Source organism: Stegostoma tigrinum, chromosome 27 (assembly GCF_030684315.1).
Source record: "Stegostoma tigrinum isolate sSteTig4 chromosome 27, sSteTig4.hap1, whole genome shotgun sequence".
Classification (NCBI taxonomy): Eukaryota; Metazoa; Chordata; class Chondrichthyes; order Orectolobiformes; family Stegostomatidae; genus Stegostoma; species Stegostoma tigrinum.
In genome coordinates, this window is record NC_081380.1 from 35,206,383 (window position 1) to 35,230,172 (window position 23,790).

At 41.5% G+C, this 23,790-nt stretch overlaps 1 protein-coding gene across 3 annotated transcripts in view; it reads right to left on the minus strand.

Annotated features, from left to right (window-relative positions):
* Window positions 1-23,790, minus strand: part of LOC125464526 (rap1 GTPase-activating protein 2) — a 325,971-nt gene that overhangs the window by 286,450 nt on the left and 15,731 nt on the right. Inside the window, exon 2 of one of the 3 annotated variants that reach the window (XM_059655287.1) lies at window positions 12,105-12,291. The exons of 1 other annotated variant lie outside the window; for it this stretch is intronic. The gene's annotated coding sequence lies outside the window, so the exon portion shown is untranslated. Of the gene's footprint in view, window positions 1-11,972; window positions 12,070-12,104; window positions 12,292-23,790 lie in introns of those variants that run through there. One more of the 3 variants, XM_059655286.1, reaches the window with a different exon arrangement.

Sequence of the window (23,790 nt, forward strand, 5' to 3'; positions counted from 1 at the left end):
AATTCCATACCAGCCCCACTGGGTCAAGTGAAGCACATGCAGAGTCTATTTGTTACCCACTTTGTAGCTAACACTGACAGTGCAGTGTTCCCTCAGTGTCACACTGGCAACAATGTGGATTGTGTGGTCAAGTGTCTGGAGTGGGATCTAATCTCATAACCTTCTATTTTAAAGGGAATTCACTTTTGGATGAGATCTTAAACTGAGACCCGGTCTATCCCTGCAGATCAACACAAAAATATTCCTATCACTTTCTGAAGAAGAAGAAGTGGTGGATGTAGGTACAGTTACAACATTTAAAAGACATTTGGATAAGAATATGAATGGGAAAGGTTTGAAGGGATGTAGGCCAAATGCAGGTAAGCAGGACTAGTTTAGTTTGGAAATGTAGTCAGCATGGAATAGTTGGACCAAAGGGCCTGTTTCCAGGCTGTATCATTCTTTGATTGTATTAGAGTCATGAAATTCTTTGTAGTGCCCTGTAAAAGAAACAACTTTTAAATGTAATTGTTGAAACAGAATTTCTGATTATTTGCCTCATTGCTGTTTGTGGGAGTTTGCTAGAGATAATTTGTTGTTGTAGCTCCTTATTACAGTCACTAAACTTCAAACCTCCTTCTTTAGCTATGAGGGAATTTGGATGTGAAAGCAGTTGTCTCAGTGCTTTTTTTTTCAATTGCTCGGCTAATGTTGATACATTCTGAAGCATGAATTATTACTCTTTGGATAACACATTCATTGTATTTAAAAGGTTTTGAAGAAAAGTCATAAGGTGCTCAATAAAAGGCAGATATTTGTCTTGTTGCTGTTTTTGTTAAAGAGGTAAGGAAGTCAATATGAGGATATTTTGTTAAAGATATTTCGTCCAAGTCTTACTCTAGTTTCTTTGACGCGTTTTAAAGAAGTACCAATCTTGTTATACCAAGAAAACATAAATTTCTGGAGAAATTCAGCAGGTCTGACAGTGTCTGTGGAGAGAAACCAGAGTTAACGTTTTGAGTCCAGTGACCTTTCTTCTGAACTGATAGTGGCTAGGAAAAAGTTGGGGGTGGGGGCGGAGGGAAGGAGTAAGGCAGAGATGGAGCCTAGAGAGATAGAGGGAGACAGAGAAAGAATGACAGCTAGGCAGACAAAATTAAATTACAACACAGATGGAGGCCAGCTCATCAGGTCATGCTTTTTCTAGCACTCTAACTGAAACTATACATTCTAATCCCAGTTTTCTGCTCTGTCTCTTATTCATTAATATCCTCTCTTTCAAAAATGGATCAAATTTTCTTTTAATAATTGCTTTCATATTCATAAGCACCTTTAAAATTAGAAAAATATCTCATTAGTCTTCTCTGCTTCTAAAATTCTGTCAGGAGCGAAAAAGATTTAAATTGAGGTAGGGAGGGGATCAGATATTTGGGAATCCAACTCCACTATTCCTTTAAATTTCTGTTGCTAGGGGTGAGTGTCAAGGATGGATAGTTTGTTCCTGCTCCTCCATCAGTGTAAAGTGGTCATAACTGGAGGAGTTCCTGAATTACATCAGGAAACTCCACACCGTTAGGCCCACGCAAGACTTATGGATGCCGAGAACTATTTCCGCTCACAGTCTCCAAGAATGTGTCAAACTTGTGCCAGGAAGCGATCATCAATCCCAGCAAGGTCAGTCTCTAGAGGCCCAACAATTCGCAGCCTGTCTGCACTAGGTCTTTTTACCAGCACTGCTGGGTTACTGCTGACTTATACCAGGAGAAGTGACCCTTCGTTGTTGTCTTGAGCTTTAAGGTAAATGCCAGAAGCCTAGAAATGAGCTCTATTCTGTCTGAAATCAATTAAACTCACTGACCTGATTTAACTTGAGACTCTCCTCATACTCAGTCCCACGTCAGCCATTTATACTCCCACCACATAATGGAGAAGGAAACTAAGGGAGTCCCAAGAAAGTGGAGTTAAAGCCACAATCAGAACATCCATGATCTTATAGAATGAGGAAGCAGGCTTGACAGGCCGAATGGCCTACACTTGCTCCTACTTGTGTGTGTCTGTGTTCTTTCAGGTAACATTTTGAACACGATACAAACCAAAAACATTGGGCCAACTGACTGTCTCCAGTTGTGTGACATTTCCAGCCTCAAGCGGCCTCTGATGAAGCTGTAAACTAGATGTGAGGACACTTGGTTCTGAGATGCTCATAATGACCTAAGATTATTTAGACACTCATTCATTCATCCTGTACTTGTTGGCACAAAACAAGCTGCTTTGTTTGCCCATGGAAGTAAGTGATTTTATAATGAAAGCAAAGCAATTTTACATGAACTGAGAGTCTGCTGGTTGCTACATAAATTCTTACTCCTTTCCTACGTGGGGTTCATGGAATCCCTACAGTGTAGAAGCAGGCCATTTGGCCTGTTGAGTCAATACTCACTGTCTGAAAAGCATCCCACCCAGACCCCCATTACTCTGCATTTCCCGTGGCTAATCCACCTGACCTGTACAACACTGTACTGTGGGAGGAAACCAGGGTACCCGCAGGAAACCTACACAGACAGAGGGAAACTCCTCACAGACAGTCGCCTGAGGTTGGAATCAAATCCAGGTCTCTGGCACTGTGAGGCAGCAGTGCGAACCACTGAGCCAGCGAGCCGCCTTAGATGAAGGTGCATTAGCGGCAAGCGTCATTCTATCAGTGAGCCCACCAGACCGTGATCTTCTAACTGTTCACTGTCATGGATGGGCTGTTCACATTGGTCTAAAGGGATGTGTTCTCGCCAAGGGCTATGCTTGTCATCCTGTCTGCAGTATTTCCATGTTGTTGGCACAGAAGTTAGATTTCAAATGTCAGGTGGGTAGAATAGCAAATGTATTTCACAATGAAAAGACAACTGCATTTTTTTCCCTGATTATGTTAGAAGTTTCTAGTTGTTTCTAGTTATCTGTTACACAGCGTAAGAATCGAGCAGCAGTGGCTAACTGTCAGATTGATAGATTCTGACGGCAGCTTTTTGTTCAGAAGGAGCTGCGACTGAATGCATGGTTTGAAAACTGAAGGAAGAAAAAATCTTTAGTATGGTTTGTATTTTCTTTGTTGAAGCAAAAATCGTTTATCAGGGTGAGGTGGAGTGCAGAGCATGCCCACATGAACCAGCAGTTATCACAGGAAACCCTGAGAAATCTTGAACCTGATGTGGGTACGAACCGTCAAGTGGTACAGAAATTCTGATGCCTCACTTAAGCTAGGCTCTCTCCAGCTTTATTATAGCTCCATTGGAGATTGTGAAGAGGAAAGATTTTACATTGCATTATACCCTTGTGTGAGAATATGCATTATTGTACTCTCCCTCCTTCAGATTAAGATATATCTTGCATAAGGGTACTGGGTGTGGTCAAAATACTCTAAAACAGTCCACCACCTACACACAGGGTCCAGAACCTTCTTTAATGTTACTTTCTTGCAGTTGTATGCAGGGTTTATCTGCTAAAACCACAGTTTATCTTAACGCTGTGCATCTTCAAAAACAACTACAATTGATTAAATGCAACCTGATGCCAAAGCACAAGCTGAAAATACCGAATAATAGCAATTATTTCAAGGATCGTTGCAGCTTAGTTTTGCATTGAACATGGGTAAAAACTGAATCTTGCCAATCATAAGATATGGCCCTGCTTTTTCTGTCCATTTTCCTGAATTTAGTCAAATAGAAATTTGGACGGGTGCCAACAACCTGCAATTTCCAATTTGCCACCTGCAAGGAAGTGAATCATAGACTCACTGATAAGAAATAATTGTTGACCAGGACACTGGGTAAACTCCTTTTTTCTTCACCGACTTATTGGTATCCCCTGGAGAGGGCAGGTGGGAGTTTAATTTAGTTACTCATAAAAGGTGGCTCCTTTGGCACTTCAGCAATCCCCCAACACCTCACTGAAGTGCCGGTCTATGGTGTGTGCTCATGTCTCTCTCAAATGGAACTTGTAACCGTGACCTTTCTGATTCAGGGATAAGAATGCTCCCAAGGAACCACAGCTTACACTTAAAGTAGAAATTTGAGGTAAAATCACTTTGTAATGTTTACATCCAATCCCAAATGACAAAAATCATGATAATCCAAAACTGTGAAAAATGTAAGACTTTTAATAATAAGTATGTGACATCTATGCCTTTTATCTCCTTTTTCACTAATTATAGAGCAGTAAAATTAGAAAGAACAATTTGTAGATTTCAGTTTTTGGAAATTACTTTGTGACTGCAAAGAAGAATATTTTACAGGCTGCATTCCAGTGATTTGATTTGATTTATTACTGTCACAAGTACCCAAGTACAGTGAAGAGTTTTGTTTTGCATGCAGTACAGGCAGATGGCTGCAGATTGGTAGCCGTTTTTAACCCCTGCTCAAGTTTCCATTTGATTAAATTCAATAACATGGAAAAAAAAAAGCAGGACCATATCTTATGATTGGCATGAATCAGTTCCTACCTGTGCTGGAAGCAAAATGAAGCTCCAATGATCCTTGAAATAATTGCTCTTATTCAGTACTTCCAGCTTGTGCTTTGGCACCGGATTGTACTTCATCAAATGTAGTTGACTTCTGAAGATGCAGAGCTTCACAATAAACTCTTGGTTTACCAAATAAACCCCGTGTACAACTGCACGCATATAACATTAAATGAGGTTCTGGCTGATTAGTGTTACCAGAACACAAATCCAGTCCCCAAAATTTGCATTAGTCAGTTAATAAATAACAGTAACAGTTAGTTAGATTCACCATTGACAATTTAATTGCCACAATCTTTTGGGTGGCAGGAAGCTGAAATACACGGGGATCTGAGTGAACAGGGTGAGGAATCTCGATCATATTGAAGAATTGTGAAATAAACAGCACAAGGATTGACAAGGGAGTATAAATTTAATATCAAATCTAGTTCAGAAAGAAAAATGCTGGGAAGGTAAGAAAGAATGGATTGAGAGAGAGGAAAAGAAGGGAGAATAATAATGGCAGCTGTCTAATTTCCCTGTCTAGTCACAGACTTGTCCTTTGCTTCGAGTTGCTGTGCTGTTTGTATTTGAGTAATGATGAGCATCCACATCATGTTGACCCCAAATTCCAGGCTACTTTGTATCTGTTGCTTTGCTTCACTAAAACCCTTTGATCAAAATGAAAAATGGAAGAAAACAGGAAAAGCATTTTTAAAAGTTGAACTCAGTAGAGGATCAGTGGAGTTTGGATTAAGTCCAATCACACTGATCTATCACTGTCGGTGCTGTGTTTCAGTTGCACTTGTGCTGATAGATCATCATTGCAAATTAAGATAGAGCCACTGGACTGAGACCAATACAATGTAGCAATAGGCTGCTTGCTGCATGACTGTTCTCTAATCTGATTGGCCCAAAGGGTACGTTTGAATGCCAATAAATGCTCTAATACTCAGCAAGATTTCATATTTGCCTAATACAGAAACCAACCCTTTTCACACTTTTAAGTTTATACACAATTAAATAGAGTGCACATCACAGAAACAAGCCATACTCCACTCATGGCTCCTCATATCCTACCTCATCAAACAATATCCACATTACCCTCTACTCCTTTCTTTTCCTTGGGTTAATCTGCCCCTCCTGAAATGTACCAATACAGCAATTTTAAATTGTCACAAATACCTTCACTTTTATTATTTCTAAGAAGTTGTTTTGAGTCAATATGATCCTTTCAGATGCATGCAATCTACAGAGTGACTTAAAGAAGGAAATATATGTCTTTTAAACTGGCAGACTAGTGAGTGAGATAACAAGGTGTAGAGCTGGATGAACACAGCAGGCCAAGCAGCATCAGAGGAGCGGGAAGGCTGATGTTTCAGGCCTAGACCCTTCTTCGGAAAAATCTTTTTGTGAAGAAGGGTCTAGGCCTGAAACGTCAGCCTTCCTGCTCCTCTGATGCTGCTTAGCCGGCTGTGTTCATCCAGCTCCACACCTTGTTATCTCAGATTCTCCAGCATCTGCAGTTTCTACTATCTCTGAGACTAGTGAGTGACCTGCTTTTCTGGCTGGCATTTGATTAAATACAATTTTACACACTGGGGGCTATAAAGAAATATGTTTGTGTCAAAATCAAACATTGTAGAAGGTTAAACATCACCTCACACAAATGTCTACATAGATTTCTGCCACCAATTGTGAGATTGTGATCATTTATGATTGGCTTGAGTGGCTGTCCTTGGTTGATGGGCTGAATAGCCATCTCCTGTTTCAATTCCCCACATACCTAATCTATTGTACATTGAAGGCATTGCAAAACTGCCAACTGGGAGCTGTAGCAGATCAATCTGAAAGGTATTTACAGATTGCATGCAAAAGTAATCTTAGTTTTGTTTTGTCAGAGGAAGGCTATACATTCTGAGCTATTTTGCTGACCCCAAAAGCATAGAGCAGCTTAATGGATTGGCTTCATCCCATGCAACTAAACTACAATGGCCAAAAGTTTTAATTTCTTTTTCCACCTCTTCTACACAAACTTATGAAAGCCAAACACACACTAAATAAATGCAATGTACAAAAAAAATGTTGTTTCATGGCAACAGCTATAGAGCACCATGTCTATTACAAAAATTACTTATGCTAACCCTCCCTGTATACTTTGCTTTCCAAGATCCAGAGGCACTGTACTGAGCAAAAATTCTTGCATGGAGAAACAAAGCCAAAGTGTCATGTTGCTTGATTTTCTGACAGAAATTTGACAGATCTGAGCTATTTTACAGTGTGCTTTAAAGTTGAAGCAGGTTTTAGAAGGCTTCAGTAGAAACTCAAATGATTTGGAACATGTTCTAAGGTCAATTATCTTAAAACAAAAACAATAAGAAAGGAATATTTCCGTCTCAATGAAGTTTTGCTTTTTTTTTAGGCAGAAGTAGATTCATGTTGTAACTGTCTTCTTTTCAAAGGCATAAGAGAAGTAAAAGATTTTATTTAAAATAAAAGTTCAGGCTTTAAATGCCCTCATGAAAAGAGACCAAAATACATTTTCTTTAAATGTGTTGAAATACATTGGGCTGGACTTTGGCTATTGACGTAAGTAGCACAGGTAGAGAAATTATTTAGTGTTGGTGTGGCAGGTGCAGGATGGAGTAAATCCACTGAACCTGGCATCAGACTATGTGTTGGTAGACAAGTACTGATGTGGGCTCTTTAGAGATCTCTTAGACTTTTCTCCCATGTGTTTTGGAAGATTTTGGGTCCCTAGCCTTCACTCCTCTCACCCCTGATCCCAACACTATCCTCCCATGGTCCCTCATAAATTCCGTGCCAACTCCATTTCAACTCACCGAGAACTTGGATTCTGTGTTGAGATTAAGCAAAATAAACTTCTAAAAAATCTAATCGAAAACATCAATACAGTCATGATAATAAAAATCTCCTATTCATTAAAGTCTCAAAACTTTTAAATGTCAAGTGGTTAAGCTTCACTAAAAATGAACAGTTTTTCCATTATTTCATCCTTTAATATTCTCTTTAAGCTGTCAATCAAAACCGAGATCTCAGAATTCTGTGCTATAAAAATTATAGATTTTGAAACTCATTCAACTATTCATAATTAATGGCTCTTAGGGGAATGTCAGCAAAGAACTCTGTTGCAAAGGACCCTGTTGGAACTGCTCAGACAGATGCTGCATCAGCTGGGATGTCAATCAAAACCATCCAGCAGAAGTTCTGTTTTACCAATCACAGAACTGTAGCCAGCTTTGTTTTTATTATTTAAAGAACAGGAGATTTAATAACTTCAGATCATAACAGTCAAACAGACTTTGCCCATTTTTCAAGAACTACTCCATAAATTTGTGACTGTTATATGTTGGCTGAGGATCTTTTTAGCAGACAAAAAGGATCTACTAAAACTCAACACTATGTTGAAATGTCCCTGCTGTGTTTAGGTTTCACAGCTTTCCAATACAGGCAAATTGTTAGCCCTTGGAAATTGGGGTGGGACTTTTACATCCAAAACATGCTCCATTATTTTTAAGAGGTCCAGGTTTCTCATCTCTGCAAACATCCAGCCTATAATTCTGGCTTGCCAGAAGAGCATAGAGGCATGCGAGGTGAGAAAATGCTTATAGAGTCCATCAAAGCTCAAACTATTTTTTTGCAGTCAGTGAAAGGAAATTTGGAAGCCACATTGCCACGTTTGAGTATGGAGGAAAAGCAACCTATATTACAGAGCAGAAACCTAACATCTACTTCCTTTCCTTGGCTAAAATTAGTTCCAAGGATCAAGTCCTCCAAGAGCTATAGTTCCACAAAATGCACAGTGATGCAGCAAACTTACATTGGAGTGTGAGTAAGATAATTAGATATCTAAGTCATCTGTTGTCTACTGGTCAGATTTAGCTGTTTAAACAGGACATTGGCGTTACACGTGGAGACTTCATTAGAGATAGTAAGTGCGAGTGTCAAAATGATTAAAGGTTCAAAGCAGCTAGTAAATAGGATAAAACTAAGGTGACTGGAAATTTTACAGTTAAAGGAGGTAATACTCATTGTAATTTTCTGCCAATAAGTTCTATGACTGATTAAGAGGAGTTTAAGCAGAGTGTTCCTGTTACGAACATCTGAAGGAGTTCAGAGTGCTGATCCATCTCAGTACAAAGCTGTTGAGAACTGATTAGTAACAAAGGTCAGATGCAGGCATCCAGAAGAGGGGGAAACATTTTGAGTAATGAATTGTTGAATCTGGGAACCAGTCATGGGTGATATCTTAGTACAGAAATTAATAGGCAGCGGATGATGGAATTCAGACTTTTACTTCTTGTTTTCTACAGTCCTTGGGCACATCATTTAATCTGTCTTCCCCGGTCACACAAGTTGCCAACTCAATACGTAGAATATAACAATCCTAGCCCATTCTTAAAGTAATATCAATATACTGAACCCCAGGAGGATTTGAATGAATGCATCTTTAGTCCACTTCATGTAGTTTGTAGGGATGTACAACTAGGATGACCCTCTGATAATATATTTGTTTCACTTGCCCAAGCTTCCAATTTTCTTGATGGCACTTTAAGCCCTTTCCTTCACTGGAAATGGGACGGACTCCATTTGGTGAGCTGGGTTAGCTCATCTTCCTTACATATTGTGGAGGCATCCCAATCATTGTATGATGGAGGAAGCAGTCACTTTCACTTCCTTTGGCAGACAATTAAGATGGAACTCATCACATTTGTGCTTTTTCTGGAACCAGAGCGCATCCCTGAAACATAGCTTTCCACATTTTTTTTTAGAATCCCTATTTTGTGAAAACAGGCCCTTCGGCCCAACAAGTCCACACCAACCCTCAGAGCATCCTACTGAGACCCATCTGGCTATAACCTAGCTAATCTACATACTCCTGAACACTACTGCGGCAAAATGGGAATTTTGCCGAGTGCAATCCTGTCACACAAACTGGGGGAAAGGCAACTCTGGGAGGGCCAAAGCTTGCGCCAACAAATAAGGTTTTATAATTATTGAGAAAGGTTCAAGGTCCCACGGCTTTCGTTTTCTCTGCCTCCATCATCACCAACTCTACCCCACCCCTACCACACACACACACACACACACACACACACACACACACACACATTCACATAAAGTGTTCATTTATTTGCTGTACTGAAAATCATTGCAGAATGGCCACAACCTTGACACATTGAAAAAAAAAGTATGTTCTGAATTGCTCCCTTTGTTGAGGACAATACTATGACAAAGTGAAATGAATGCAGTTTTATAATTCAGTAACCAGGTTTAATGTGACAGGGATTGTGATGGATAATGTTTTTCCATCTGCTTGAGCTTGCTTGCCTGAGCAAGGACACCCCAGAATGAGAATTGACTGATCTGAAATGCATTCATCAAGATGTCCTTCGTTTGAAATTTCTGCTGAAATACACAAATACTGGAAAATGCACAAAGGAAATCATACAACTAACAGAGAAAAGAAAATCTTACTCTCCACTCCCACCTCAGAACTAATATTTTGACATGACCATGAAGGAAAGTCTTATCATGCGATTATTATAAACTGTCCAGAAGATCTTGCTGGGTCTGCTTTCAAGGAGTTAAAAATATGCATAAAACATGACCATAAATTGCAACGTCTGTCCAATACATACAAGATCTGCAAAGTCTTATTTATAATGAACCCATGACAATGTCCCACATGGTAGACTAATTAGTAAAGTTAGATCACATGGGATTCAGGTTGAGCTTGCCAAATGGAGACATAATTGGGTGAACGGCAGGAGACCGAGGGTGGTTGTGGAAGGTTGCTTTTCAGACTGGAAGCTTGTGACCGGTGGTGTTCCACAGGGCTCAGTAAGGGATAGTAGGAACTGCTGATGCTGGAGAATGTGAGATAACACAGTGTGAAGCTGGATGAACACAGCAGGCCAAGCAGCATCAGCGGAGCAGGAAAGTTGACATTTCGGGTCAAGACCCTTCTTCAGAAAGGGATCCACTTTTGTTAGCCATTTATATAAACCATTTGGATGAGAATATAGGAGCCATAGTTAGTAAATTTGCAGATTACAGCAAAATTGGTGATAGAGTAGGCAGTGAAGGTTATCTAAAATTACAATGAGATTTTGATCAATTGGATCAAAGGGCGAAGGAATGGCAGATGGAGTTTGATTTGGATAAATGCAAGGTATTGCATTTTGGTAATACAAACAAGGACAGGGCCTGTACAATTAATGGTTGGGCCTTGGGTAATGTCATAAAACAGAGAGACCTGGGGCTTCAGGTATAAAATGCATTGAAACCTGAATCACGGGTAGATAGATAGTTAAGAAGGCATTTACACACTTTTCTTTATTGCTCAAAGCTTTGAGTGTAGGAGTTGGGACGTCATGGTGAGATTGTACAGGACGTTGGTGAGGCCTCTTCTGGAGTACTGTGTGCAGCCCTGGTCGCCCTGTTATAGGAAGGTTGTTACTAAACTGGAGAGGGTTCAGGAAAGATTTACCTGGATGTTGCCGGGAATGGAGCGTTTGCAATATAAAAATAGACTGGAAAGACTGGGACATTATTCACTGGAGCATAGGGGGTTGAGGTGTGACCTTATAAGGTTTATAAAATCACGAAGGGCACAAACAAGGTGATGACAATGGGCTTTTCCGTAGAATGGGGGAGGTCAAAACTCGGGGGCATATTTTCAGCTGAGATGAGAAAGATTTGAAAAGGATACGAGGGGCAGCTTTCCTTACATATATGACTCATGTACGGAATGAACTGCCAGATAAAGCCGTGGAGGCAGATACATTTAAAAGACATTTGGTTAAGTTAATGAAAAGGAAAGGTTTGTACGGATGTGGGCCAAGTGCAGGCAGGTGGGACTAGTTTAGTTTGGGAACATGTTCAGCATTGACTGGTTGGACTGAAGGGTCTGTTTCTATGAGATATGACTGTACCACCAGAATGAAATGTTCTACACCTCATAGGATGTCCTCCAAATTTAACACTTGACACTTGGCTAGCTATCCAAATATCCTATTGCCAGATCAGGATGTTAAAGAGAACGATGATAAGCTACAATTGTGGGACAAACTATGAATAAGCATGTTGTTATACTAATGATTTGATAGTTATACTTTCAAAAATGTAAAGCGAGCATCTAATACTGACAAGATTTACAGAAAGCCATTCCAATGCTACATCACCAGTTGTTTATCAATGACCTCAGTGGCTGACATGATGAGTCAAATCCACAATGAATACAAGAGCCCTCCCAAAGTGAGACCAACAAGAAACATACACCCTAGTCCCTTTCCATCCAATTTTACTGTAAATAGGCCACCCAGAAATGTACCTTGATGGCTGTGTTGTAGCCAAAATGTCAGCTCCAACTTCATTCAAGAAGCTTGACACCATCCAGGAAAAAGCAGCCCACTCGACTGACAAATCATCTACAAGCATTTACTTCCTCCACCACTGATGCCCAGTACACACTTCTGCTACTTACCTACAAGATGTACTGCAGAAATTCACCAAAGATCCTTAGGCAACATCTTCCAAACCCATGAGCACTTCCATCTAGAAGGACAAGCACACATGGGAACACCGCCAACTGAAAGTTCCCCTCCAAGCCACTCACCATCCTGTCTTGGAAATATATCATTGTTCCTTTTCTGTCACGAGGTCAAAATCCTGGAATTTCCATCCTCATGGTATTGTGAGTCTACATCCTGCACATGGACTGTAGCGGTTTAAGAAGTCAGCTCACCATCACCTTCTCAAGGGCAACTCGGGAGGGTCAATAAATGCTGGCCAGCCAGCAGCACCTACGTTCCATGGGTAAATAAATAAAACCACAAACATCAGTGCATATCTGACAGGTGTGGCTAACATTGACCATGTTTAAGAATCTCCAGACTACCCACTCCAATAATCAACACTGTTAGAACGTTTCTTGGTCAATATAATGTGTACTCTCTAAGACATACATAAATTTTACAGGTCCACATCCTACACATGGGCTAGAGGAAGCCTGTCAGTTCCACACTTAGGAATTCGGATCCATAAGGAACTGTTTCAATATGTTTCAAGTACCATGAGTCTACTCTGGGACTTGCCCATCAATGGCCAACACAAGAAAAAGCAAAGTGCTCTCATCATTTCTCAGCACAGTCTCTAAGGTTATTTGCAGGCTAGAGTTAAAAATGATGGACTTGAAATTCCCTGAGCCTTAAGGCTATCTTCAATGTTAAATAGAGCCATAAACACACAATTCACCCTATGTGTTGAACCAGCTTCCTCCTTTTAGATGCCCTTGTGGTATATTGTTGCAATAGCTCAAAGAATTATCTAAAGATTGCTACTTTCACTTGAATCTCCCATGTTGTGGATAAACAAAAAACACATTAATACCTTTTAATCTCGAAGATTTACATGCTTCCAAAATCTATGCTAATCCTCACCCGTGAAAGCATTTCCATGATAAGTCTATGGCTCCAGGTACTGTTTGTCAAAACTATTGCTCTGGCTGTTTTACTGCCCTGATGCCCCATTCCTGGTACCTGGCTCACTGCCCTGTCACTTCAATGGAACACTCAGCACATGGTACTCCTCTACTGTGGGCTTACTATTCCACCTCCTATTTGCCTCTGTAAAAGCTACAGAAACATTTGAAACTAGCAAATATTTGAAAAAGAATGCATTTTTATTAGTTCTGTAGTTGTTAAAATAACTCTGAATTACTCAGTTGTTCAATGTTCCCTATCTTTAATGCAGTATCTCTGGCTGACATACACCTCTTGCGGTTAGGCAGTAGCATATGCAGTTTATAATCTGTAATATGATACTTCCATAGTTCCTTATGGACTCTTCCTTTCCTACCTCCATCTCCAAGGCAATGAGAATCATATGGGCCTTGTGTCCACATAGAAATTCCAATGAGATATCTAATATAACCAAACTCCATTCTATAATGGAAGTTAGCAGTTTAAAAAATAACTGGTTATGAAACCTGACCTTTTTCTCTGAGAGACTTACAGACTGACGGTTTAAGCACAGTCAGCACAACTGCTCTTGTTAACAAAGTGCGAAGCTGGATGAACACAGCAGGCCAAGCAGCATCTCAGGAGCACAAAAGCTGACGTTTTGGGCCTAGACCCTTCATCAGAGAGATGACGTGCTCCTGAGATGCTGCTTGGCCTGCTGTGTTCATCCAGCTTCGCACTTTGTTATCTTGGATTCTCCAGCATCTGCAACTGCTCTTGTTATTGTTTTTAGTGCGAACATTTTTCCAGCAAATCAACCTGAGTCCCCCTTCAACAACCAGCCCATGCAGGCTTGTTATTGGGCAGAATTTTAGAATGGGTCACACAGGAAGAAAAAACTTCAGTTCTGCAGTTTGCTTTGCAACAAAGAGGTAGTGCCAAAGCATAGACTCTTTTAAAATTTGTATACACTCCTGAATAAAATATTCCCACCGATATATATCCCTCAACGGACATTGACAAAGATGATTACCTGGTCATTATCATTTGTAAGACTTTCTGCATTGCAAATTGGCTGCTGTGTTTCCTGTGTTAGTAGAGACTACAGTTCAAAAATAATTAATTGGATGTAAAGTCATTGTGATGCTCTGTGGCTGCAAAAGGTACTACATAAAGGTAACTTAATAATGCTCCGAAACTCTCAATAATTTCTATTATAACTTGCATTTGAAACTGCTCATGATGAATCTTAATAGGTTCCAAGTATATTAAAGACTGCTCCTTTCACCTAATGGGTCACCTTATCTTTTTAGTCATCCATATGCAAATGTAATGAGACTTGGACAATATTCAGACTTAGGATGATAATGACAAGTAACATCTGCGTCAAACAAGGGTTAGGCATTGAGCATATCCAACAAGAGAATATCTAATCATCTCCCCCTAACATTCAATGGTTTACTGTCATTGAATTACCCACTATCAACATCCTGGGGATTATCATTGACTAGAAACTGAACTAGACCAGTTATGCAAATACTATGGCTACAAGAGCAGGTAAGAGGCTGGGAATCCAATGGCGAGTCACTCACTTCCTGACTCCTCAAAGCTTGTTCACCATCTATAAGGTGCAAGTCAGGCATGGGATTCAACATTGCCCACTTGCCTGGATGAGAACAGTTCCAACAGCACTCAAGAAGCTTTACATGATCCAAAGCAAAACTTGATTGGCATCACAGCTACAAATATTAGCTCCCTTCACCAACGATACTGCATACCATCAGTTTGTGCCATCTACAAGACTCACTGCAGCAACTCACTAAGATGCCTTTTCAGCAGCATCCACACGGATTGACTGAATTAGCTTGTTAACAGAAATAAATAAGGAAAAGATGCATAGAAAGGTGAAATGGTCAATATGTACATACGCTTTGATTCTTTCCATCGTGGGGTGAGAAGCAGTGGGCACAATGGAATGGGGAGTTTATGTGGGCCCACGCACTGTTCAGTTTAATCAAATTGATGGTTCAGTGCATTGACAACCCTCACACAATGATTCACAGTGTGAGAACAGGGGGTTCCACACATGATCACAGAAGCCCATTCAGTTGGCCAAGGTGCAACAGTTTCCCAACAAGATGGAAACTGCTGAGAAAGAAAAGATCATTGAGGAAACAAATAGCTCTAGAAAAGACCTTTACTTTCCACTATTCAGGTCAAACAAATATTATTTGTTCCATGACTGCCTTTGTCTGCAATGCTCTAGTCAAATTGATTTTTCTCAAAGTTCAATCAATTTGCAGATAGGATGGGCATGTAACACTTGGCAATTCCAATAGTTGGCATAAACAGTCACTATGGTTTAAGAGTCTCCAATACAAAATGTTGAGGGAATGTCCTTGGGAGTCATATTTCCTAGATCACTGAATGTATTCAGAGAGTCATTCACAAAGAATTGAGGATTCATAAATTGAGGCATTGGACGGACTCTTATGTCCAAACCTGTGGTGGGTTTGGTGGAAGCGAGGTATTTAACTGAGCAAGAAAGTGGCACTGGCAGACTGATATCTTTTCGTTTAAGTATGAGACTGAAATACCTTTTGGCATCAAACTGTCAATTGAGGCCCTTTGAGTAGGCAACTAATGACCATTTATGGGCCTCATGTGGTCATTGCTGATGGTAACCCAGCATGAGAAGTAAATCCTGACCTGTTTCCTTGGCCCCTGGGGCAGGTGTGGCACTCTTGTTTAAAAGGCATTCAGTCTGTTTGAGGGACTGGGCAAGGTAATGCTGAAGGCCATCTTCCATCATGGCCACCAGCATCTCCCTCCTATCCCACCAGCCCCTTCCCACAATCACCTGCCTCAGCCTGAGTCTCTCCCCAGTCAGAGACATTGGTGGCTGCAATACCAACAGCTGCACAGTCTTCCTGGAGGTGCTGCTGAGTTTAGAAAAGTCTTCAGCAGTTCTTGATGGGAAGACTATCTTTGGCCTGTTAAGCGCTGGAGTGGCACAAGATGTGAATGGACCTATTGAAATGACATTACTGCATCCACCACAGAATCTCTTACAGCTCAGAAGAAAGAGACCATTTAGCCCATTGTGAAAATGTGCTAACCAAGTTCTTGCCCTGCTCTTCCCCAATATCCCAGCACTTCCTTGTTTTCACTTTTCAGGTGAACGTTTCATTCCCTTTTTTGGAAAACTGCTTTTGAATCTATTTCTGCCACCTTTTCAGACACCAGGTCGATAACAGCATGTCATAGACTCAACCCAGGTCACAGAGAGCAATAGACAATATTTCTGTTAAAATTTTCAGTGAAATATTGTGTTTTATGCAACAACTTTCCTCATAAATTGCGACTGATATTGATTTCTCTAATGATCCAAATAGTTACAAAGTCGTAATTTTTAATAATAATTATTATTCCTGGTAAAATAGAAATCCCGAATGGTGATTGTGTGCAAAGGCGAAATAATCTAATTAAACACAAAAAACTTCTGTATTTCATTATCTTCAGTCTGAGAGCCGCCTAATGGAAACAAGTAGCATCTGGTTCACTATTCGCTTTGAAAAGTATTCAAGTAATCTGGATTCCCATCGGAAACTGCTTCCCAAACTTCAAACAAATTTGGATCATCAATCAGAAAAGCTAAAGACGGGGTAAAGTGCTTGGAGATGACCAGGGTCTCTTTGTTCATTGTGTCTTTTTCCAGAGAACAGTGTTAGTAGGTACAGGATGTTGAAGCTCCAGCTCAGAGTACCAGGGGTTGCAAGGTAATGAGTGGAGACCCACATGAAATGATGGGAAACACCAGTGAATGGAAGGTAAGACTTGTACTTAAACTGTAACTTTAAAAATGAGTACGAAAGTACTTCACATGCTTATTTATTTCAAGACAAATGGAATTTTGAGTACAGTAATATCCCACAGACAGCAGGGTCCTTAACAGTGGATTGGGGAGAGGGTATAAATAAACACAACCTTGAGCAGGGCTGCATTCTACAAGTGACTGCTCAATGAGGTGTGGTGGCCCCTGAGGGGCTGCCATACTGTTTAGGAATGCACCCCCACCCCCACAACCCCACCCCACAGCCCTACCTCCTGAAAACTGTTGGCCCAATCCGGCAGGTCAGGATCAGGCAAAAGGGGAGGGCAGGTGTACTGATGCTTTTGTCAGTGGGGTGAGAGGCAAGGTTTTTCAGCCTTTGTACCCAAGTCCTCTCCCTCTAACCTCTACACAACCCACAGAAATGTTTCCAGGGTATATCTGGCTACAATGCCAGGTAAAGCAGGAAGAAGCCTTAACTTGTCCAGTTAAGTGGTTTCGTTCGGCCCTGATTGGGTCAGCCGTTGCCTAGCTTTCTCAACACAATGGGCAAATGTTACAGCAGTAGAAAAACATTGGACATGCTGCCTGGCACATCCCCTTGCCACTTTTCCATTACACACCTCCCATACCATCCCGAAAGGCTCCATAAAAATTCCGGCCTGACAGTCACCTGACGCGTCCTTTTTTCCTGTGATGTCAAAGCAACAGCAAACTGTGTACTGATTTGTCCCCTTCTCTCATTGGTTACTCAATTCCCCAAGAGCTGGCTGTCCTCATATATGAGCAAACTGACTTTACCAGAGTTAGCTAGGTCAACTTGTTGGAAAGTCTTTAGTTATTCATCTTTAAGGATGTTCTGGGGGAACCCCTGCCTTCGTTTGATCATGGGTCCTTCCTCAATTCTTGTTGTTATTGTACAGAATGGTTTTATTTGCTCGTTTACCCTCAAATAAAAGCAAAATAATGCAAATGCTGGAAATCAGAAATGGAAATTGCTGGAAAAACTCAACAGGTCTGTGGAGACAGAAACACAGTTACCGTTTCGAGTCCAGGATGACACTTCTTCAGAGGTGCAAGAGTCATATCGATCTCAAAATACTAATTGTGTTCCTCTCTCCACAGTTTACTGCCAGACCTGCTGAGTTTCTCCAGCATTTTCTGCATTTTTATTCCCTTCCTGCTTCTGGGACTTTTGTCCTACATGATTCAGTCATTTGCCATCAGCAGATATTCGGGTTTGCCTAACACAACTGCACATGGCACATGTGTGCACAATGAGCAGGGAAGCACTGGTAGCTGGTCCTCTTTATTACTGGAAACATACACATGCATTTGCAAGCCTGATGATTTGCTAATTGTATGCTTTGATTTAGTAACATACGCCAAGGGCAGAAGTTAATGCCCTGCCCAATGGTGAGTTTGGTTACTGGGAATGTGGGGGCATTAATTCAGCTGCGGACCCCAGCACCACTTCTTCACACCCCAACCCATGTAAGCCCATGTTGGGAAGACTTTTGGACAGCCTTTCCATGCCATGGCAAATGGGGACTCTTAATTGGGCAATTAATACTCATTTAAGGGTTCCTGCCCCGCTATCAAGTAACGTGAAAATAAATAGCGTTAGGAGTTGACCATTCGGCCTTTTGAGTGTACCGTACCATTCAATCATGGTGACCATAAGGATTGCAGACATTGTTAATCGGAGTCTATAGTTGTGAAGCTGGTGAAGCACAGCAGGTCAGACAGCATCAAATAATTAGGAAAGTCGAAGATTTGGGCTGATTGGTCAGTGCATTGAGTATGGGAGTTGGGAGGTCATGTTGCAGCTGCACAGGACATTGGTCAGGACAATATTAGATCACTGTGTGCAATTCTGGTCTCCCTGCTGTAGAAAGGATGTTGTGAAACTTTAAAGGATCAGAAAAGATTTACAAGGATGTTGCCAGGATTGGAGGGTTTGAGCTATAGGGAGAGGCTGAATAGGCTGGGGCTATTTTCCCTGGAGCGTTGGAGGCTGAGGGGTGATCTAATAGAGATTTATAAAATCAAAAGGGGCATGGATAGGGTAAATAGACAAGATCTTTTAGTCAGGGTGTGGGAATCCAAAACTAAAGGACACAGATTTAAGGTGAGACGGGAAAGATTTAAAAGGGACCCAAGGGGTAACATTTTCACACAGAGGGTGGTGTGTGTTTAGAATGAGCTGCTAGAGGAAATGGTAGAGGCTGGTACAAATACAGGCAGTTGTCCTGTAATGCGACAGTTGCGTTCTTGTGTGACCTCATGCTATAGGAAATCACATTATAGGGAAATCACTATACCTGTACCACAGAAAGTTTGCGTTATCCAAACAGCATCCATGATTCATCAATCATGTTACAGCCTATTTGTGTTAACGAAACACATGTTATAGCATAACTACCTGTACAGCATTTAATAGGCATCTGGATGGCTATATGAATAGGAACGATTTAGAGGGATATGGGCCAAATGCTGGCAAATGGTACTAGATCTTTTTAGGATATCTGGTCAGCATGGACGAGTTGGACCGAAGGATCTGTTTCCATGCTATAATTCTGTATGACTGTAAGACTCTATGATTCCATAACATCCCTCTTTACTCTTTTTGGATCTAGTGCTGTACAAATTGGACAAGTCTCCTTCTTCAGTTAGTGTTTCCTGGAATAGTTAGCTAGTCTGTCTCTTGAGGATTGCTATTCTGCCTCAGGTAAGGCTGACCAGGATGTTCTCCTGCACTTAGCTTTGGCTAAAGGGGTAAGCAAAGGATGATAATCAACTCATTTGTCTACAATACGAACACACCTTCAAACCTGGAGCTTCTGGCTCAGAGAGAAAGATGCTGCAACAAAGATCTCTGTCAATTCTTTGCCTGCACCTTAGCTGTGTGGTTCATCTGATTAAGTTAATCAGTGCCTTAGCCCCTGCGGATCATGTGTCGTGCTGCTTCTTCTTGAGTTCTCTAGAGAATAGATAGTATATAATTCTATAGGAGAATAGATAGTATCCTGTGTAAGCAGAATCAAGAATCCTGCATGGTGTGTTGCCTGCCGGGTGTCAGGGTAAGGGAAATCTCTGACCAGCTTGAAAGGATATTGGAGCGGGAGGGGGAGGATCCAATTGTTGTGGTCAAACAACATAGGGAAGATTAGGAAAGAGGACTTATTCTGGGATTATCAGGAGCTAGGAACCAAATTAAAGAACAGGTCCTCAAGAGTAATAATCTCTGGATTACTGCCCGAGCTATGTGCTAATTGGCATAGAGACATGAGTGTAAAGGAAGTAAACACATGGCTAAGGGAATGGTGTGGGAAAGAGGGGTTTCTTTTCATGGGGCACTGGCATCAGTATTAGAACATGAGGGATCTGTACTGCTGAGATGGTCTCCACCTGAACCAAGCTGGGACCAATGTTCTAGCGAAAAGGGTAAATAGGCTGGGCAGCAGGGCTTTAAACTAGAAAATGGGATTGCAGGGGAAGGGGAGGGTAAAACTTACCCCAGTATGAAACAAAGCAACAGGTTAAAATCTGTAGGGGTGGATTCAACTGATTGGAAAAATATGAAAGAAATGACAGGGAAGGAGAACTTAGGAGAGGTTATTAAAGTCTCCAGCACAGACACAAATAGGACAGAGTGTTTGGAAAGGGTTAGGAATCAAACTTCAGGCACACGAGATAAATGAGTGACAATAAGAAGAGGGAGGGTTAATACAGGACTGAAGATGTTATATCTGAATGCATGCAATATAAGGAATAAGGTAAATGAGCTTGTGCACAGATCAAAATTGGCAGGTATGTTGTGGTGGGCATAACGGAGACATGGCTACATGGGGATCAGGGCTGGGAGCTAAATATCTAAGGATATGCATTCTATCAAAAAGATAGGCCGGTGGGTCGAGGGGGTGGGGGCCTTATTAGTGAGAAATGAAACGAAATCAATAGTAAGAAACAAAGTAAGGTCAGATGGTGTAGAATCAGTGTGAGTAGAATTGAGGAACTGCAAAGGTGAAAAATACCATTGTTGGGGTTGTGTACAGGCCTCCAAACAGTAGTCAGGAGCTGGGGTGTAAGGTACACCAGGTGATAGAAAAAGCATGTAAGAAAGGCAAGGTTACAGTGATCATGGGGGATTTCAATATGCAGGTGGGCTGGGAAAATCAGGCTGGTGGTGGATTCCAAGAAAAGGAGTTTGTGGAATGTCTATGAGATGGCTTTTTGGAGCAGCTTTAGATTAGATTAGATTTCCTACAGTGTAGAAACAGGCCCTTCGGCCCAACAAGTCCTCACTGCCCCTTGAAGCATCCCTCCCAGACCCATCCCCCTTGACACTACGGGCAATTTAGCATGGCCAATCTACCTAACCTGCACATCTTTGGACTATGGGAGGAAACCAGCGCACCCGGAGGAAACCCACGCAGACATGGGGAGAATTTTTTTTTCTTAAAAAGAACATCCCTTAATCTTCTAAACTCAAAGGAATGCAAGTCTAGTCAATGCAAACAATTTTATTAATTTACATACAATTGTACACCATTTGTTTTTATTCACTCATGGATGTGCAAACTCCACACAGACAGTCACCTGAGGCGGGAATCGAACCCGAGTCCCCGGCACTGTAAGGCTGCAGTGCTAACCATTAGCCCGTAGTGGTGGAGCCCACTAGGAAATAGGCAAAAACTGGATTTAATGTTTTGCAATGAGGCAGACTTGATCAGGGAACTTAAGGTAAAGGAATCCTTAGGAGGTAGTGATCATAATATGATTGAATTTACTCTGAAGTTTGAGAGGGAGAAGATAGAGTCAGTGGTAACTGTATTACAGCTCAATAAAGGCATGTACAGAGGTATGAAAGGGGAGCTGGACAGAATTGAGTGAGAGAGGAGCCTAGCAGGAAAGACAGTGGAAGAGCAATGGCAGGAGTTCCTGGGAGTAATTCAGGAGACACAGCAAAAATTTATCCCTAGGAATAAGAAGTATACTAAAGGAAGGACGAGACAACCACGGCTGACTAAGGAAGTCAGGGACAGCACAAGAGCAACAGAGAAAGCATATAATGTGACAAAGGGCAGTGGGAAACCAGAAGATTGGGAAGCTTACAAAGACCAACAGAGGGCAAGAGAAAAGGAAATAAAGAGGGAGAAGATTAAAAATGAGGCAAAGCTAGCCAGTAATATAAAGGAAGACTGTAAGAGTTTCTTTAGGTATATAAAGGGCGAAAGAGAGGCAAAAGTGGACATTGGGCCACAGGAATATGATGGTGGAGAGATAGCAGTGGGGAAAAAGGAATTGGCTGAGGAAGTGAATAATTACTTCACGTCAGTCTCCATGATGGAAGACATGAGGGTAATATCCCAAAAATTCAAGAGAGTTAGGGCGCAGAGCTGAATATGGTGGCCATCACCAAAGAGAAGGTGCAAGAAAAACTGAATGGCCCGAAGGTGGATAAATCTCCCGGACCAGATGGACCACACCCCACAGTTCTAAAGGGGATAGCTGAAGAGATAGTAGAAGCGTTAGTGACGATCTTTCAGGAATTGTTAGAATCAGGGAGGGTCCCAGAGGACTGGAAAATTGCTAACGTGACACTCCTGTTTAAAAAGGGAGTTAGGCAAAACACAAAAAAATTACAGACTGATCAGCCGAACTCAGTCGTGGGTAAGATTTTGAAGTCTATTGTAAAGGATGAGATTTCTGAATATTTGGAAGTGTATAGTAAAATAGGGCAAATTCAGCATGGGGAGGCCATGCCTGACAAATCTGCTACAATTCTTTGAGGAAGTAAGGAGCAGGGCAGACCAAGGAGAGCCAATGAACGTTATCTAACTGGACTTCAAGAAGGCCTTTGATAAGGTGCCACACAGTAGGCTGCTGAGTAAGATAAAGGCCCTCAGTGTTCGAGGCAAGGTGCTAGCATGGATAGAAGATTGGCTGTCTGGCAGAAAGCAGAGTGGGGATAAAAGGGTCTTTCTCAGGATGGCAGCCTGTGACAAGTGATGTTCCACAGGGGTCAGTGATGCGACCACAACTATTCACTTTGTACATTAATGATCTAGATGAAGGAACTGAGAGCATTCTGGCTAAGTTTGCAGATGGTACAAAGATAGATGGAGGGACAGGTAGTATTGAGGAGACAGGAAAGCTGCAAAAGGGTTTGGACTGGTTAGGAGAGTGGGCAAAGAAGTGGCAGATGGAGTACAATGTGGGGAAGTGTGAGCCCATGTACTTTGGTAAGAAAAATAAAAGCATGGACTGTTTTCTAGATGGGGAGAAACTTCAGAAATCTGAAGTGCAAAGAAACTTGGGAGTTCGAGTCCAGGAATCTCTCAAGGTAAATTTGCAGTTTGAATCAGTAAGGTAAATGCAATGTTGGCATTTATTTTGAGGGGACTTGAAAATAAAAGCAGGGATGTACTTCTGAGCCTGTATAAGGCTCTGATCAGGCCACGTTTGGAGTATTGTGTGCGGTTTGGAGCTCCATGTCTCCGACAGGATGTACTGGCCCTGGAGCGGGTTCATGAGAATGGTCCTAGGAATGGAAAGCTTAACATGTGAGGAATGTTTGAGGACTCTGGGTCTATACTGAATGGAGTTTAGAAGGAAGAGGGGGGATCTAAAACTTATGGAATACTGAATGGCTTGGACAGAATAGATATTGGGAAGATGTTTCCATTGGTAGGAGAGACTAGGACCCATGCGTACTTAGAGTAAAGGGAAGACCTTTTAGATTGGAGATGAGGAGAAACCGCTTTAGCCAGAGAGTGGTGAATCGATGGAACTCACTGCCTCAGAAGATAGTGGAGGCCAGGTCATTGAGTATATTTAAGACTGAGATAGATAGGTTCGTGATTATCAAGGGGATCAAGGGTTATGGGGAGAAAGCAGGAGAATGGGGTTGAGGAACTTATCAGCCGTGATTGAATGGCGGAGCAGACTCGATGGGCTGAATGGCCTAATTTCTGCTCCTATGTCTTATGGTCTTGTGAGTTAAG